We start from the raw sequence: 15,580 nt of genomic DNA on the forward strand, positions 1-15,580 counted from the left end.
TTCTTTCCAGAGATTTCTTCAATTTTTAATTTCTTAAATTATCCATAGGTCATATAGAACATGTTATTCAATTTCCATACGTATTCGTACTTTCAATTACTAGGAATTTGTAGTTGTTTCCATGTGATCTAACAAGTTACATGATAGCACTTCAGTTTTTTCACGTTTATTGAGACTTGGTGTTTTTATTAAAGTTCTATTTATGATCTATCTTTTAGAATGTTCCACGTGCTGATGAGAATGTATACTCTGCTGCTGTTGGATAAAATGTTCTGCAGATGTCTGTTAGGTCCATTTATTCTACAGTGTGATTCAACACAGATGTTTCTTTGTTGATTTTCTGTCTGGATGATCTGTTCATTACAGGAAGTGGGCACTGGAGTCCTCAACAATTACTGTTTTGGGGTCTCTCTGTCTCTTTTTAGATCTCATATTTGCTTACATATTTGGGTGGCCCTGTGGTTGGCACATATATAAAATTGTTCTATCTTCTTGGTGCATTGATAATGTTATCAGTCTACGGTAACCCTCTGTCTCATTTAAATGTTTTACTTGAAGTCTGCCTTACCTGCTATGAGGTTAGCTCTTCCTGCTGCTGGCTTTTAGTTTCCACTTGTGTAGTGTATCTTTTCTTTTTCCAGCCCTTTACCTTCCATCTACATGTGTCTTTACCAGCAATATACTATAGCTGTATGCTTCTTACAGGCCCTATATAGAATTTTCGTATCATTGTCATATTTGCTGAGATATTTAGAGAGTACATTTTATTAGCTGCGTTTTTTTCTCACTAGAAGTATTTTTATTAGTATATATGTGTAACACATAATAAATACATTCAAAACAGGGACCTAGTACATATACATCTTGCATCTTGACTCCTCTCACCTCTCCTTTCCCTCCCTAATCTCCCATCTTCTCCTGTCTCCAGATCCCCTTCCTGTATCTGCAGAGTAGACAGGATAGAGCTGGTCTCACTTTTTCATCCACTCAGCCCATCTATGACTTTGATCAGTAAATTTAATCCATTTATATTTAAGGTTTTTGTTAATAGGCATGAACTTCTTCCTGTCAATTTTATATTATTTTCTGCTTATTTTGTACATTTTTTATTCTTTACCAACTTTCTTGTTTGCTTTGTGACTTAGCTATTTTCTGTCATGTAAAGGTCTCATTATTTTGTCCCCCCACATGTTTTTTTGCAGACAGTTTTATACCTTCATATGTTTTCATCACTGGTGGTTATCATCCTTTTGTTTCTAGTGTAGGACCCCCTTAAGTATTTCTTTCAGGTTCAGACTAGAGGTGATAAATTCCCTTAGGTTATGCTTATCTGGAGAAAAGCTTTATTTCTTCATTTCTGAAGGATAACTGAGCTGGGCAGGGTACTACTGGCTGACAGGTTTTCCTGCTTTGGAACTCTGCTTGTATCATCTCATTCTCTTCTGGCTTATTAAAGTTTCTATTAAGAAATCTGCTCTAAGTCCAAGGGGCATCTCCTCATATGTGACTTGATACTTTTCTGTTTTTAGAATTCTCTTTGTCTTTTGAAAATTTTAGTATAATATGCCTTCATGATATTCTTTGTTGTTTGACTCTAATGGGATTTCTTTGATCTGCCTATATCCAGGTGTCAGTATCACTTTGAAAATTTGCACTGTTTTAAATTAAACTATTATTTCATTAAATGACTTTTAATGCTTCTCCCCTTTCCCTTCTGGAATTACCATGGTACAAATACTTTTTTCACTTAATGATACCCAATAAGTCTTACAGCCTTGTTTGTTTTTTTAGTTTTTAATTTCATTGCTTTACTTCTTTTAAATTTTACTAACTAAACACAGGGCAAGCTGTGTTACATCCCCAGGTCTCTTTTCTTCCTTCGAGACAGGGTCTAACTCACTAAGTTGCCCGAGCTACACTTGAACTCACGATCCCATCCTCAGCTTCCCAGAGTATTGGGTTACATGTATGTACAGCAACACCTGGTCACTTTTTATTGCTTCCAAGTGTGTTAACTCCAAAGACCTGTCCTAAGGTTCAGAAATCGTTTCTTTTGTTTGTTTGAGTCATGGAGGCCTCCCATTGTTTAGTCACTGAAGATTTTAGCTCCAGGATTTATGACTCTTTATTTATCTCCATAGTGAATTTTTTATTCATATCTTAAAATGATTTTCTCATTTTCTCAGTACTGTCTATCTGTATTCACTTGCATCTCACTGAGTTTGCTTGATCATTATTTTGAATTCCTTTACAGAAATTTCATAATTTCCTTCAAACTAGAGTCTACTTTAGAAGTTTTCTCTTTTCCTTCAGGGTTTCCTGCTCGTGTGGCACTAATTGCTGTCTGATCATGCAGCACCACAGCCACCTCTTCCAGTTTTATGCAGATTTTAGGAAAGGAATTTTCTTTAATTTTTTTTTGTTTGTTTGTTTCTTTGGGCTAGATGGGACATAAAGGGTCACTTGGGTAGCATTACAGTGAGCTCAAATGTGTCATGTACAGGTATTTGGTTTTATCAGATTTGATATGATATATGCTTATCTATTTGTGAGGATAAGCATCTGACACACACTATATAGGGAAATAAAGATTTATTTTGGTCCATGATTTTAGAGGTGTTAGTCCATGGTCAGCTGACTGTCATAAATATCATTTCTGAAGAGCATGGTGAGCGAAATCCTTTACCATGAGAATCAAGAAGCAGAGAGGAGCTCTTCAAAGAGCCTTCAAAGACACACACCCTACCCTACTCCCTCCAGTTAGGCCCCACCTCCTAACAACCCAGTCAGCTAATGAACTAATTAATGGATTAAGTCACCTCTGCTTGATCCAGTCACATCTCTAGGACCTACTGCTGTGCTCTGCTATACTGGAGATCAGTATGAGTCTTAGAGAACCCTTTATCTTTAAACAATAATATTTCATCCCTGGTCCATACCGACTTTTGTCCATTTCAGACTGCAAAGGTATTTAATTCTTCTTCAAGATCTCAAAATTGTAAAAAAATCCCAGCATAGCTCAAAGGTCCAAGTCCACCATATTCTTTGAGAATCCAGATATACTCTTAACTGTAAGCGCCTGTAAAAAATCAGAAAGCAAGTGTTATGGTGGATACATTGTGTCAACTTGAGAAGTTTAGAAGTTTACCTGAGAGACTCACCAGGGAGCCAGGATCCACACTTTGTAAATAGCTTCATCCTGAGCAAGAGGAGGGCACAGAGATTTTGTAAGTGCTGCATCCTCCCTGGAAGGGTGGTGGTGGCCTTGGTACAATATAAGAAAGAAGAGGCTTGTTTACCCCTTTTTGCTCTGGCTGCTGCCTTGAACTGTTGCCCCTGTGTCATGTTACCCTGCCTTGGAGCTAGCTGATTATAGACCGAAACCTCCACAAACAGTGAGCTAAATAAACCTTTCCTCCCTTCATTTTGGCTGTCCAGTGTTTTGTCCCAGCAATGAGAGAAAAGTAACCAAGGCAGCAGTTACACACTTCCAAAGTACAATGGCACAGAGTAAACATTACCATTCCAAAAGGAAGGAATAGGGTCATATGAAGGAACAGGATCAAACAAAGAGTAAAACTCAGCAGGACAAAATTAAATCCTGTAATGCCATCTCCAGCACCTGGGGCATGTGATGGTAACATAAATTCCTCAGGGCTTTGATAGCCCATCCCTCTAGCTGAGCTGATTTCAGCACACACAGTCTCTCACTTGGGCTGGTTCTGCTCAGGGCCTGTGATGCTCCCCCTTCCCAGTATCTCCATCCTCCTACAGCCTCCAGTGCAGCTTCACACAGCATTTGCTCCTGAGTTTTCTGCAAGGATTCTAACCTTGTCACACTTTGTTTGGCTTCCCAGGTCTTCTTTGAAATATCAGGAAAGTCCCCATGACCCTTTGATTCTTATATTCTGCTTTCCAGGAAAATGAGCATTATGGGGCTGATGCCCAGGTCTGCCATCAGTTTGAGCAGTGGCTGGGCCCCCTTGGACCATGGCTTCTGTGGCCTTAGAGTGGCCTCTATGGAGTCTTCAGCAAGCAGGGCCCCTTGAGGCTCTCTTCCTAAAGTATTTCAAAGATGTTTACATTTTTACATCTTTAATTTTGGTTGTTTTCTGAGATGTTCTCAAGGCATTTTGTCCAGATTCAAAGCTCTTGGATTTTTTTTTTTTAACCACCACAATCTTTACCCCAACTTTACACATGCTTTTTTTCTAGCCAAACTGTAAGGTCTTCAAATCTTTCTACTTCGATGTTTGTTTCTAATTCTCACTGAAATCTCACTGAAAGTAGCCAGATACTCATGCCACAGCCTGAATGTTGTACTGTCTTGAAATTTCATCCCCCAGATAAGTTAGTCTGTTACCTTTAAATTCAATCTAATACAGAGTCTTGGGAAATAGACAAAATTTAGACAAGTCCATTTCCAGAATGTAACATTCTTGGTCCAGGAGTCCTCATTCCTATGTGAACCCTTATGAATATAGTCTTTACTATTTACCTTCCTGTAAGCATCCTAGTTTTGGAACCCAGTAAGAACCACCCATAAACCTCTGTTTAGAACACATGAGGTTTTCTTTAGCCCACTTCAAATTTTCCAAACTCCTCCCATTAGACAATTCCAAAGGCTTCTGAAGCCATCGTTATATATAGTCACACCAATCAATATACTTCTCTGGTACTGATTTCCTGTACCAGTCACATTTCTATTACTGGATCAAAATATCTGACATGCACAATTTAAATTAGAAATGTTTATTTTGGCCCATAGTGTCAGAGGTTTCAGTCAATGGTTAGCTAAATCACAGGCAGAAACATCATGGTAGCCAGGAAACAGGGAAATAAAGAAAAAAATTCCAAAAAGTTACGTAGCCATAATGTCCCTCAGTCACATGGGGAAAGTGTTAATATGCCTTAGATTTATATTGGTAGTTATACTTCTGAAGCTGTAGGCCATGGATGAGACCTTTCCCGAGTCTCAGTAGTTATGCTTGAGTGCTTTGAGGGATTGTGTCCCAAATAGCTATTGAGTGAAAAGAGGTCTTTCCTTATTCCCACAGTACAAATAAAGGTGGTACCAATGTTTGGGGCACTAACGCCACATTCCTGGATCTTTAGAACCCAGAACTTTTCCCTGAAAGACTTTCCCTCATTCCCTCATTAAAAAGACATTTCCTCTTTCCCACCAGGTGAGCACAGACAGTCCTTGGGCTTGTAGCTGTAGCAACCACTATGCCTGAAAATGAAGAGTGTGAGGCAGCTGTCTTTGACACTTAAGAGATGAGGGAGACAGATGTCAGTCCCTGAGTCAGGATGGCATCTAGAAATGTCTGTCATAGCAATGTGAGTTTGGATTTGGAAAGACCTAATGCGGGTTCCCTCTTTGGAGTAGAGAAGTTACTCTTAGACCAGCTACTACTACTAGACTAGCTACTGACTGGATTAAAACCCTGAGACGACTATGGGAGAGTTTCTGGCATTTTGCTGCTAACCTCTTCCCAGGAGGAGTGAGCCTCTTGCCAGCCCCTCCTCCCCAGAGAGCCAGTGTTGAGGTTGCAGCTTAATTCATTCCTTTCTCTAGACTGCCTTTCTAGCACTCTTCTTCAGGTTCCTGTGACTTCTTTGCTAATCTGGAGTTCTCCCTCAATTACTCTCCTAAAAATAAAGGAGTTTTCTTTGTTTCCCTGGTTCTTCTCTGTGGCAGAGTAGTGTACAGGGAAGCTCTATCTACCCATCTATTTCTTTTCTAAAAGAAATACAAATGGTCAACAAATATATGAAAAAATGGTCCATATTTTAAGCAGGGAAATGCAAATTAAAACCATGATTCCATCTCACCTCAGTTAAAGTCACCAAAAAGAAAAACCAAAAAAAACTAATGCCAGTGACTAGTAGATAAAAAGAAAACCTTACACAAGCTCTACTGGTGGGAGTGTAAATTAACACAGCCCCTATAGAAACCATTATGGATGTTCTGCACAATAACTAAAAATAGAATTACCTTGATTCAGCTACACCATCTGGGTATTTATCCAGAGGAACTGAGGTCAGCAAAGATGTGTGCAGATTCATATTTATTGCAACACTATTCCCAATAGACAAGACATGCAATCATCCTAGGTCTTATACCTGAATAGACAAAGATAAAATATGAAAGATTATCTTATTCACTTGACCTCTACATAAAGGATAAATTAGATTTCTGTCATGCTTTTCAACAAATAAGCAATAAAGGTTAGCCATTTTTAATGTTGATACTAGTAATAGTATATATGAAGTCTAAAATGAAATACACAGAATAAAAAGTGTTCTCTAAAAGATTGAATTGTAAGTGGTTAAAATATATAATTTCATTGTTTATCTTCATTTTAAGCATACTTAAACAATATCATGTATGGAATAAACAACTTTTTTTCTTCATTTTCAACTTTTATTAGTATAGAGGACCCTTGACTTACAAACTCAATTTGTTTCTTAAGGCTGGTTGTAACTCAATTTAGTGGTTAAGTCAAGACTATTTTTCCCATAAGAATTGTGGAAATACTCATAATGGAATATGAACCTCCCAAAGGATGTCTTAACTACTTCATATTAAAAAAGGATTGTATAATGTACATAATTTACCAGAAACACCAATAATTTTCCTAGTGTATTCACTAAAAAGTTACAAAAGGTGCCTAGTTTACCAGAAACAATAATTTCATGCTGTACTTGACATTCAAATTCACATCTTTGGCTTTCAGGAAGGGAGGATGAAAGGGAAGGTGGTTATTGTTTGGAAATAGAGTCCTCTTCCATAAGAACATCAAGGATCTGGCTGTTTGGGGTCCTCTCTCGCCTTGGGAGAGTCTGTAGCCCCCTAGAACCTGCTTCTGGCTCATTAGATTTGAATGTTTTGAGAACTATAAACTGGTCTAAGTGTTATGGTTTGTGTCTAGATGTTTCCCCAAAGCCTCATGTGATCATGGGGGCAGACTTCTAGAGCTCATGAATGATTAATGATACAATGCTGGAATTATAGGTATGAGTGATACACCCAGGTAGGTGTGGCCTACATGCAATATAGGGGACAGAGAGAGTCTTCTCCCTGCACTCTTCTCCTTTTGCCCTTGCTGCTTTTGCTGTCCAATTGTCATGAAATGTTGCTCCTCTGCCATGTGCCACCATGCCTTGGACCCAGCAGATAATGGACTGAAACCTCCACAAACTATGAGCTAAATAAACCTTTCTTTCCTTAACTTTGGGCATTGGCTATTTTTTCTCAGCAATAAGAGAAAAGTAACCAAGATACTGAAGTTATCTGCTTCTTCTTTTCTTCAACACTGTTCTGTAGTATATCCTGACCCTGTCATTAAGCAAGTGAATACAAAGATTTTTTCTGAATGGGTCTTCTCTACAAATGTTTGTGGATCTGTCCATTTTTTTCAACATTTTCTTTATTTTAGAACTTTGCTACACTGCTTGTTGATCCCCCTCTTCTTCAGAAAAATTTTTAGCTGGCATTCTGTGTTGCTACAGCCAGAAGTTTCTGAAATTCCTCTGTAGACAATTCCTGAGTGTTCCTGCACCCATTCATCAACATTAGCACTGGTCTACCTGCAACCCTATGCATGCTTATATAGAGACAGTGTCACCAACTACAGAGTAAATTGAAGATGCAAGTTGCTCTACACAGCTTTCAAAGCCTCTCTTCTATATAACTTTAGGCTATACTGTCTTCCAGGCTGATCTCAGTGTCCTTAGAGAAACATGGCCCAGAATATCTCAAATTAACCCCACACGTGAAAAGACATTGTAACATTCCTTCCAGAGCCCTTTAAGTGTTAAACTGTACCCAAAACCCTTTGGAAGCACTTCAGGAACAATTCAGTGGTGTATAATTTCTTAAAGTTAGCTATAACTTACTGGTCCGTAGGCTGCAATTGAGGGGTTATATTAGAAGGGAGAAATTTAACCAAGAGTTACAAGATTTCTTCAGCCAATTCTTTTTCCAAGTGTCATGGATGAGCAGGAGCATGATGAGGAGAGCCTTGAGTGGTAAACCTTTGTCCTCTAGATATTTCATAACAGTAGGACAGAAAGCCTCCCTGATCCACTCAAGAAAGTGTACTCTTGTTTCCCAGGCTTTTGCATAAGTTCTTCACATGACCCCTGGCCTATTCTTCATGATTTTATTTTTTCTGAAAACTCGAGGTCTCAGAGTGATAAACCAGGAGGGGCTTTATCCTGAGGTCACCACTCTCATTGGCACATAGCAGTAAAGTTAGCCTGTCCTTTAGAGGCTTGTGGCTTGGTATTTTCTTCTCTTCCTGGGTAATGTGTATTACCCTGGGCATTTTCTTCCAGAAAAGGCCAGTTTCATCACCATTGAAAACTTAATGAGAGCAAAGTCATTTCTCTGTGTCATCATTGCAAAGTAGTGTATGTAATTTTCAGCAGCCCTTTTATCAGCACTGGTCACTTCACCATGCCTAGTTACACTATGAACCCCAGTTCTCACTTTAAAATTGTGAAACTTCCCCTAATAAGCATGACATGTTTCACCATTATCACTCACTGATGGATTTTCCTTTATGAGAGCTGCATTTATAACTAGATTTTTCACAAATTATAGGCTCAGATATGCTATAACCTGCCTTCTGCTTTTTGTTTATTCATACTAATGGCCTTTCCACCTCATTTAACACTGTTGCTGAAGACTAACTTGAGTAAAACCTTTAGCAACACTAGCTTCCTCATGAAAATCTTTTCTCTGTATGATTATTGAGATGGTGGATTTCAGCATGGTGGACATGCTGGTGAGATTGGTCATGTGAATGCCATTCTCCTATTTCACCATAATTTCCTCCTGTTAGATTGTGATTGCTTCTTTACCCTCCCTTCCTCACTTTGCTTCTTTTCTAGATTTCTGGGGACCATTTTGATAACAATAATTGTAGCAATTACATAAAGTACTGACCAAAATCATACCCACAAACCTGCATATCTGGGCTCACAGTGACCCTTACGTATGCTTTTTTGTCATCATGAATTTTTGTTTACACCTGCGTAAGCAGCGAGCATTCAAGCAGTGAGCATTCAAGTCATAACGCAAGATTTTGGTTGCAAGTTAAACATAAAATTCTGGTTGCATGTGAGTCATAACTCAAGGGTCCACTGTACATTTCTAAAGTACATAATGATTACATTCATTGTAGAGAACTAGTATGTGTATATAACAACTACATTCTTTTACCCTCTTTCCTCCACCCCCTTTCTATTTTTGCTAGAATCAGATTTATTTACAAGTCATTATAAAGTATCATACAGATTTACAAACCAAAGAACATATAAAACACATAAAATAATTTTACAAAATCAAAGTACACTTTTAGATACATTGGCCATGATGAATTAAGATAACGTTTTACATTTTTTTCTATTGACTGCGTTTTATTTTGCACTTTATTTATACATTGGGTTTCCATATAAAAGAAAACACCCAATATTTAAGCTTTTATGTATGGCTTACTTCACTAAACATTATGATCTTAAGGTGCATTCATTTTCCTACAAATAATTCAAGATTATCCTTCTTTGTGACTGAGTAGTACGTTACATATAATTACATTTTTTAATCTATTCTGCTGATGGACACATAGACTTTTTCCAAGATTTAGCTATTATGAATTATACTGCTAAAAATATGAGTATGTATATGCTACCATGATATGGCGTCTTTAACTCTTTTGGGAAGATATCTAGAAGGGGAATAGCTGAGTCAAATGGAATTTCTACTTTTAGATTTTTGAGGAATCTCTGTACTTCCTTCTATAGTGATTATATCAGTTTATACTCCCACCCAGCAGTGAAGAAGGATTTGTTTTTCCCCCCAGACTCACTAGCATTTGTTATTGGTTGATTTCATGATGATGGCCATTCTTTCTGTAGTGAAAAGGAGTCTCACTGTTGTTTTAATTTGCATCTCTTGAATTACCAGCAATGTTGAACCTTTTTTTTTCATGTATTTTTTGGTTATTTGCATTTCTTCTTCTGAGAGTATATATTCACTCCAGATGCCTATTTCTTTACTGAGTCTTTAAATTTGGGTGATCAAAATTTTTTTGAGTTTTTATATTGTTGGTATTAGTCCTTTATCTGAGGAGTAGCTGGCAAAAAACATCTTCCCTTCTGTAGTTGCCTGCTGGTGGTTTCCTTTGCTGTGCAAACGTATATTTTCAAAGGTTTTATGTATCTTATCCTCAGGAGATTATGTCTGTTTTAAGGTTTAGGTCTTTGTCCATTTTGATTTTAGCTTAGTCATGGTGAATGATATGGGCCTAGATTCAGCCTTCAACATGTAGATAGCCAGTTTTCCAAGCACTATTTACAAGAGTGGTATAAAATTTTCTTTGTTGGTTAGGTCCTTTTCTGATTTTGTAATGTGAATAATGCTTGCTTCCAAGAATGCCTTTGGGAGTACTTATGTTGTGATTTCATTGAGGAGTCTGAGGAGTACTGGGGTTATATCATCTCTAAAGTTCTTATCAAATTTGGCAGTAAATCCTTTGTGGTCTGGGCTTTTCTTAGTTGGTAGTTTTTTTAATTAAATTTCACTGAATGATAATGAGTTATTTAGGATTTTTATATATTCCTGGGTCAGCATTGATACTTCTGATGAAGAAAGTTATCCATTTGCTCTGAATTTTCCATTTTATTAAGAGTGCAGGTTTTCAAGGTAGCTACTGCTAAATTCTGAATTTTGGCAGAAATCAGTTGCAATTTCACCCTTTTCATTTCTAGTTGCACGGATTTGGGTCTTTTCATTCCCTATTATGGTAAGACAGGCTAAGAGTTTGTGTATCTTAATTTTTCAAAGAACAAGCTTTTCAATTTATACTTTATATTTTTAGTCAGTTTTATTAACTACTGCTTTCATCTTCATGCTAATTGGGTTTGGCCTGTTCTTATTTTCTTTGCACCTTAATGTGATCATTAGGTTATCTGAGCTCACTCTGTTTTTCTAATGTGGGAATTCAACACTATTCTCTCTTAGGACTCGTTTCATTGTATCCCATAGGTTTCATACTAGCATTAATTGTAGAAATTATCTAATTTCTTTAATTTCATCTGTGATCTACTGATTATTATAGAGGATATTATCTATGTGTTTGCAGACTTTATGTGGTTTATTTTGCTATTGATTTCCAGTTTCAATGCACTATGATCTGATAAGATGCAAGAGATAATTTTGATACTTTTTCATTAATTTAAGCATGTTTTATGGACTAATACATGATCTACTTTAGAGATCTACTTTAGAGAAAGATCCATGTACAGCTGAAAGGAATCTGTATTCTATTGTTGGATAGAACACTCTCCAGATATCTTTTAAGTGCATTTGTTCAAAGATTTGATTCAACTCTGATATTTCATTGACTTTTTTCTCTCTGGTTGATTGATCCATTTGTGAGAGTGGGGTATTGAGGTCCTCTCACTATGATTCTATTTTTATTTTTCTTATTTTTCATGCCCATTAGTGTTTGTTTTACGAAGTTGAGTGCACCAGTATTTGGTGAGGATATGTTTATAATGGTTAACTCTTCCTGTTGAATTGTTAGCTGAACTAATAGGTAGTGATCATGTCTCTTCTGATCAGTCTTAGCTTGAAATCCACTTTGAAAACAGGATAGCAACTCCTGCCTTTTTCTGAGTTCTCAATGAAAGGAATATTTTTTTTCCATCCTATGATGTTTAGTTTGTGAGTTTCTTTTTGAAATGAATATATTTGTTGCATACTGAACATTGTTGGGTTTTGGTTTTTGATTCATTCTGCCAATCTTTGTCTTTTGATAGGGGACTTGAGACCATTTACACTGAGGGTCATGATTGAGAGGTACTGACTTATTCCTGTCATTGGATCATTCATTTTCCTGTTGCTGATTTCCTCATTTTTACCTTTTGCTTAGCTACTCATCCCCTTACATATATATATATATATATATACATATATATATATATTTTTAACTTATTGGCATCGAGGACTTCATTGTCCCTTTCCAGGATATCCCTGAGAATTTTTGTAACTCTAGTTTGATAGTCATGTACCTTGTCATGGAAATGCTTTATTTCTACATCAATTTTAAAGGAAAGTTTTGTATAAGTCATGATTGGAAGTTCTTACCTGTTAGAGCTTAAAACACTTCACTCCAAACTCTCCTGGCCTTTAAGATTTGCATAGAAAAATCTGCTGTAATTCTAATAGGTTTACCTTTACATGTCATTTGTTACCTTTCTCTAACAACCTCTAAAGTTTTGTCCTTGTAAAGGACTTGTACAAAAGTTCTCTTTCGGTCACAGCTACTTGGGGTTCTATATGCCTCACTTACGTGCATGTTTATTTCTTTCTCTAATTTGGGGAGTTTTCTGCCATTATTTCATAAGCAGATTTTTTATGCCATTTATGCTTCATCTTGACTTATTCACATATTCTAGTTATGCTTAGATTAGTCATCTTTGCATAATGTTCTTATTTGTAAGATGTCTTTGAGTAGCTGATCTTTAAAAGGATCATTGTCTTCTAGATCTGAAATTCCTCCTCACATTGGCTAGTTCTGCTGCTCATATTTCCACTAAAATTTTTAAACTCCTGGATTTCTGATTGAAACCTCATGGACCCAGATTATTTTATATTGTGTTGTTAAGGTTTTATATCATTGTGTTTAGTGTGTGTAGCTTTTTATAAGTGTCTTCTAAAGATCCTGCATCTTTGTTGGTTATTCCATTATCTGTTTAGCTATATTTTTTCTAACCCTATTGAGTATCTCTTTGAGCTGTTTTCCAACCTCCTCTGCTATCCTTTCAAGTAATTTAGGTTGCGGTCAATGTATTCTTCCCCTTGGTGCCTCCCAGTGGGAGATTGAATTCAGAGGGAGTTGGGGGTTTGGGGAGATATTTTATATGCAGGCTGATGGATATTTATAGTCTCTACTAGCAACAAAGTCTTAGAGATTTCTTTAGTTGGTTTTCAGTGATGAAATTTGGGTGTGGCTAACTATAATCCTCTGCCACAGACCCAGATCCAACCACCTTGGTTAATTTGGGAAGAGAAGATTCAGTGTAGTTAGACCACCAACCACATTCTACAGGAATGTACTCTCATATTGTTAACATGACAAAGGAGATCTGAATGGTTGGTCTAAAGAAAAGTAGTAACAATTATGTGATTCTGCTAATAATCAGGTATAGTAGCGTCATGCAAGACAAATTAGATATTAATATACTGTAAGAATCAATTATGTACCACCCTTAATCCTAGAGAAGCAATTAGCTTTTATGATACAAACATAATGTATAATAAATGTGACAGTTATATCTTTGTGAATGATAGAAGAGAATTAACACTGATTTAGCAGTTAACAAAAGATCAGCAAAATTTTATGGTTATACTGTTAAAGATACAGGGCACAGAACTATGGGAATGCGAGAGAAAATTTTTGAAGCTTAACTATGACATGAGAAAAAAACTGGTAAGAAATAAAAGAAAAAGATTATACAAGGGTAAAAAATAAGGAGAGAATATGATGGGGAGAGGAGGAAAAAAGAAAAAGATAAAAAGCAAGACCAAAGAACAAATGAAGAGCTGCATCGGCCCCTTCCTGTGTCTGGAGGATTGTGAATATCTCTGCAAGCAGGGAGGGATCGCAGGTTCCTGAGGCACCTCGGCCTGTGGTGAGTGCTCAGCACACTCTGCCCAAATCTCAGACTGATCCGGACCCCCCAGGCTTCCGGGTGCAGTGAAGTGGAGCAGTGGGTTAGAGGCCTCTACATCTGCCTCCCCATCCTGGCTGCACTTGGAGATCTGCTGAGCTTCCAACGGGTGGGCGGGCCCACACTATCAGCTGAGCCCAGCCTGTTTTGCTGCCGCGCCTAGCCATCAGCGTGCAGAGGAGGAGCTGGGTGGATCTGGGTGCTTGTATCGGCCTCTCCGTGTGTCTGGAGGACTGTGGATATCTCTGCAAGCAGGGGAGGATAGCAGGTTCCAGAGGCACTGCGGCCTGTGGTGAGTACCCAAACCCGGCTGCGATTGAAGAACTGTGGAGCTTCCAAGGAACAGGTGGGCACACAGTGTCCCTGAGGCCCAGCCTGTCTGGAACTGCGGAGTTCTGAGCAGGAACAGGAGGGCCATTGGTTCTGCAGGACAATGGCTTGGGGTAGCGTGGTGCCAGAGTCTCAGTAGCTGCAAACATAGAAGGGGATTTTCAACAGATACTGAGGAAGCTTTCAAATAACACTTGAAACACAGAAATATAGGAAAATGACAAAACGAAAGACCAAATTACAACCTCAAACCTCCAGCCCATCTCAAGAAACCCTAGGAGGAATGTATTTAGAAAAAAATATATCCCATCCACCTCATATATCGGACACAATAGCTACTGAAATTGACAAGCAAATCCAGGAAGCTTTAAAGAAATTCAAACTCGAAATAATCTCCCAGATAAAAGAAGAAATGATAAAAGAAATGAAAGAGATTCTGAATATATCTAAAGAAAACACAGATAAAAAATTGGAGGAACTAAACAAAAAGATAGAATCCCTAGACGAGCAATATAAGAAACAAACAGAATACATAATGCAGATGCACAGAGATATACAGGAAATAAAAAACTCCACTGAAAGTTGTAAAAACTGCCTTAATGAAGTGAAGATAGAATTTCAGACCTTGAAGACAGGATTGCAGCTAGTGAACAGGAAAGGAAAGATCTTTTAAAAATAACAAGGAATCAGGAAACAACAATTCAACAACTGCAAGACGATGCAAAGAAGAATAACATAAGAATGATAGGGATTAATGAAAAAGAAGGAGACAACATAAAGGATATCAAGAGGATATTTAGAGAAGTAATAGCTGAAAATTTCCCAAGCATGAGATCAGAAACTGACATCAGGATCAGTGAAGCATATAGAAATCCAAATAGTCATAACCAAAATAAAACTACACCCAGACATATAATAATCACCATCCCAGAAATCCAACACAAGAATAGATTATTAAAAGCTGTCAGAGAGAAAAGAAAGATCACTTATAAAGGAAAACCTATCAGAATCACAACAGACTTCTCATCACAAACAATAAAGTCAAGAAGAGCATGGAGTGAAGTATTCCAGATCCTAAAGCAAAATGATTTCCAACCTAGACTGATATATCCTGCAAGACTATCATTCAAAATAGATGGTGAAATACGATACTTCCATGACAAAGAACAGCTGAAGAACTTCATGAACACCAAACCAACCCTGCAAAAATTATTGAAAGACAGTTTAGATACACAAAGGAAAAAACCACTAAGCAAAGCAAATAATTAAACAGAACAGAAAGATAAAGATGCAACAGCAGAGAGATAACATGTCAACAATAAACCAGCATTTAACAGTAATAACCATTAATGTAAATGGTCTCAATGCACCAATCAAAAGAAACAGACTAGCAGAATGGATCAAGAAACAAAATCCAAACATATGCTGTTTACAGGAAACCCGTCTAACCCAGAAGGATACTCACAGACTGAAAGTCAAAGGATGGAAAACAATTCTTCATGCA

The 15,580-nt window shown here is 37.4% G+C and overlaps 1 long non-coding RNA gene across 2 annotated transcripts in view; it reads right to left on the reverse strand.

Annotated features, from left to right (window-relative positions):
- Positions 1–2,080: 2,080 nt before the first annotated feature.
- Positions 2,081–15,580, reverse strand: part of LOC134476192 (uncharacterized) — a 40,962-nt gene continuing 27,462 nt past the window's right edge. For both annotated transcript variants that reach the window (XR_010047751.1, XR_010047750.1), the window contains 2 exons: positions 5,999–6,126; positions 2,081–3,079 (listed from right to left, as the gene is read on the reverse strand). This is a non-coding gene — a long non-coding RNA (uncharacterized LOC134476192). The remainder of the gene's footprint in view (positions 3,080–5,998; positions 6,127–15,580) is intronic.

The sequence above is a fragment of the Cavia porcellus genome, unplaced genomic scaffold, assembly GCF_034190915.1.
Source record: "Cavia porcellus strain 051 isolate PalLab524CR breed Dunkin Hartley unplaced genomic scaffold, mCavPor4.1 scaffold_1, whole genome shotgun sequence".
In the NCBI taxonomy this organism is placed as follows: Eukaryota; Metazoa; Chordata; class Mammalia; order Rodentia; family Caviidae; genus Cavia; species Cavia porcellus.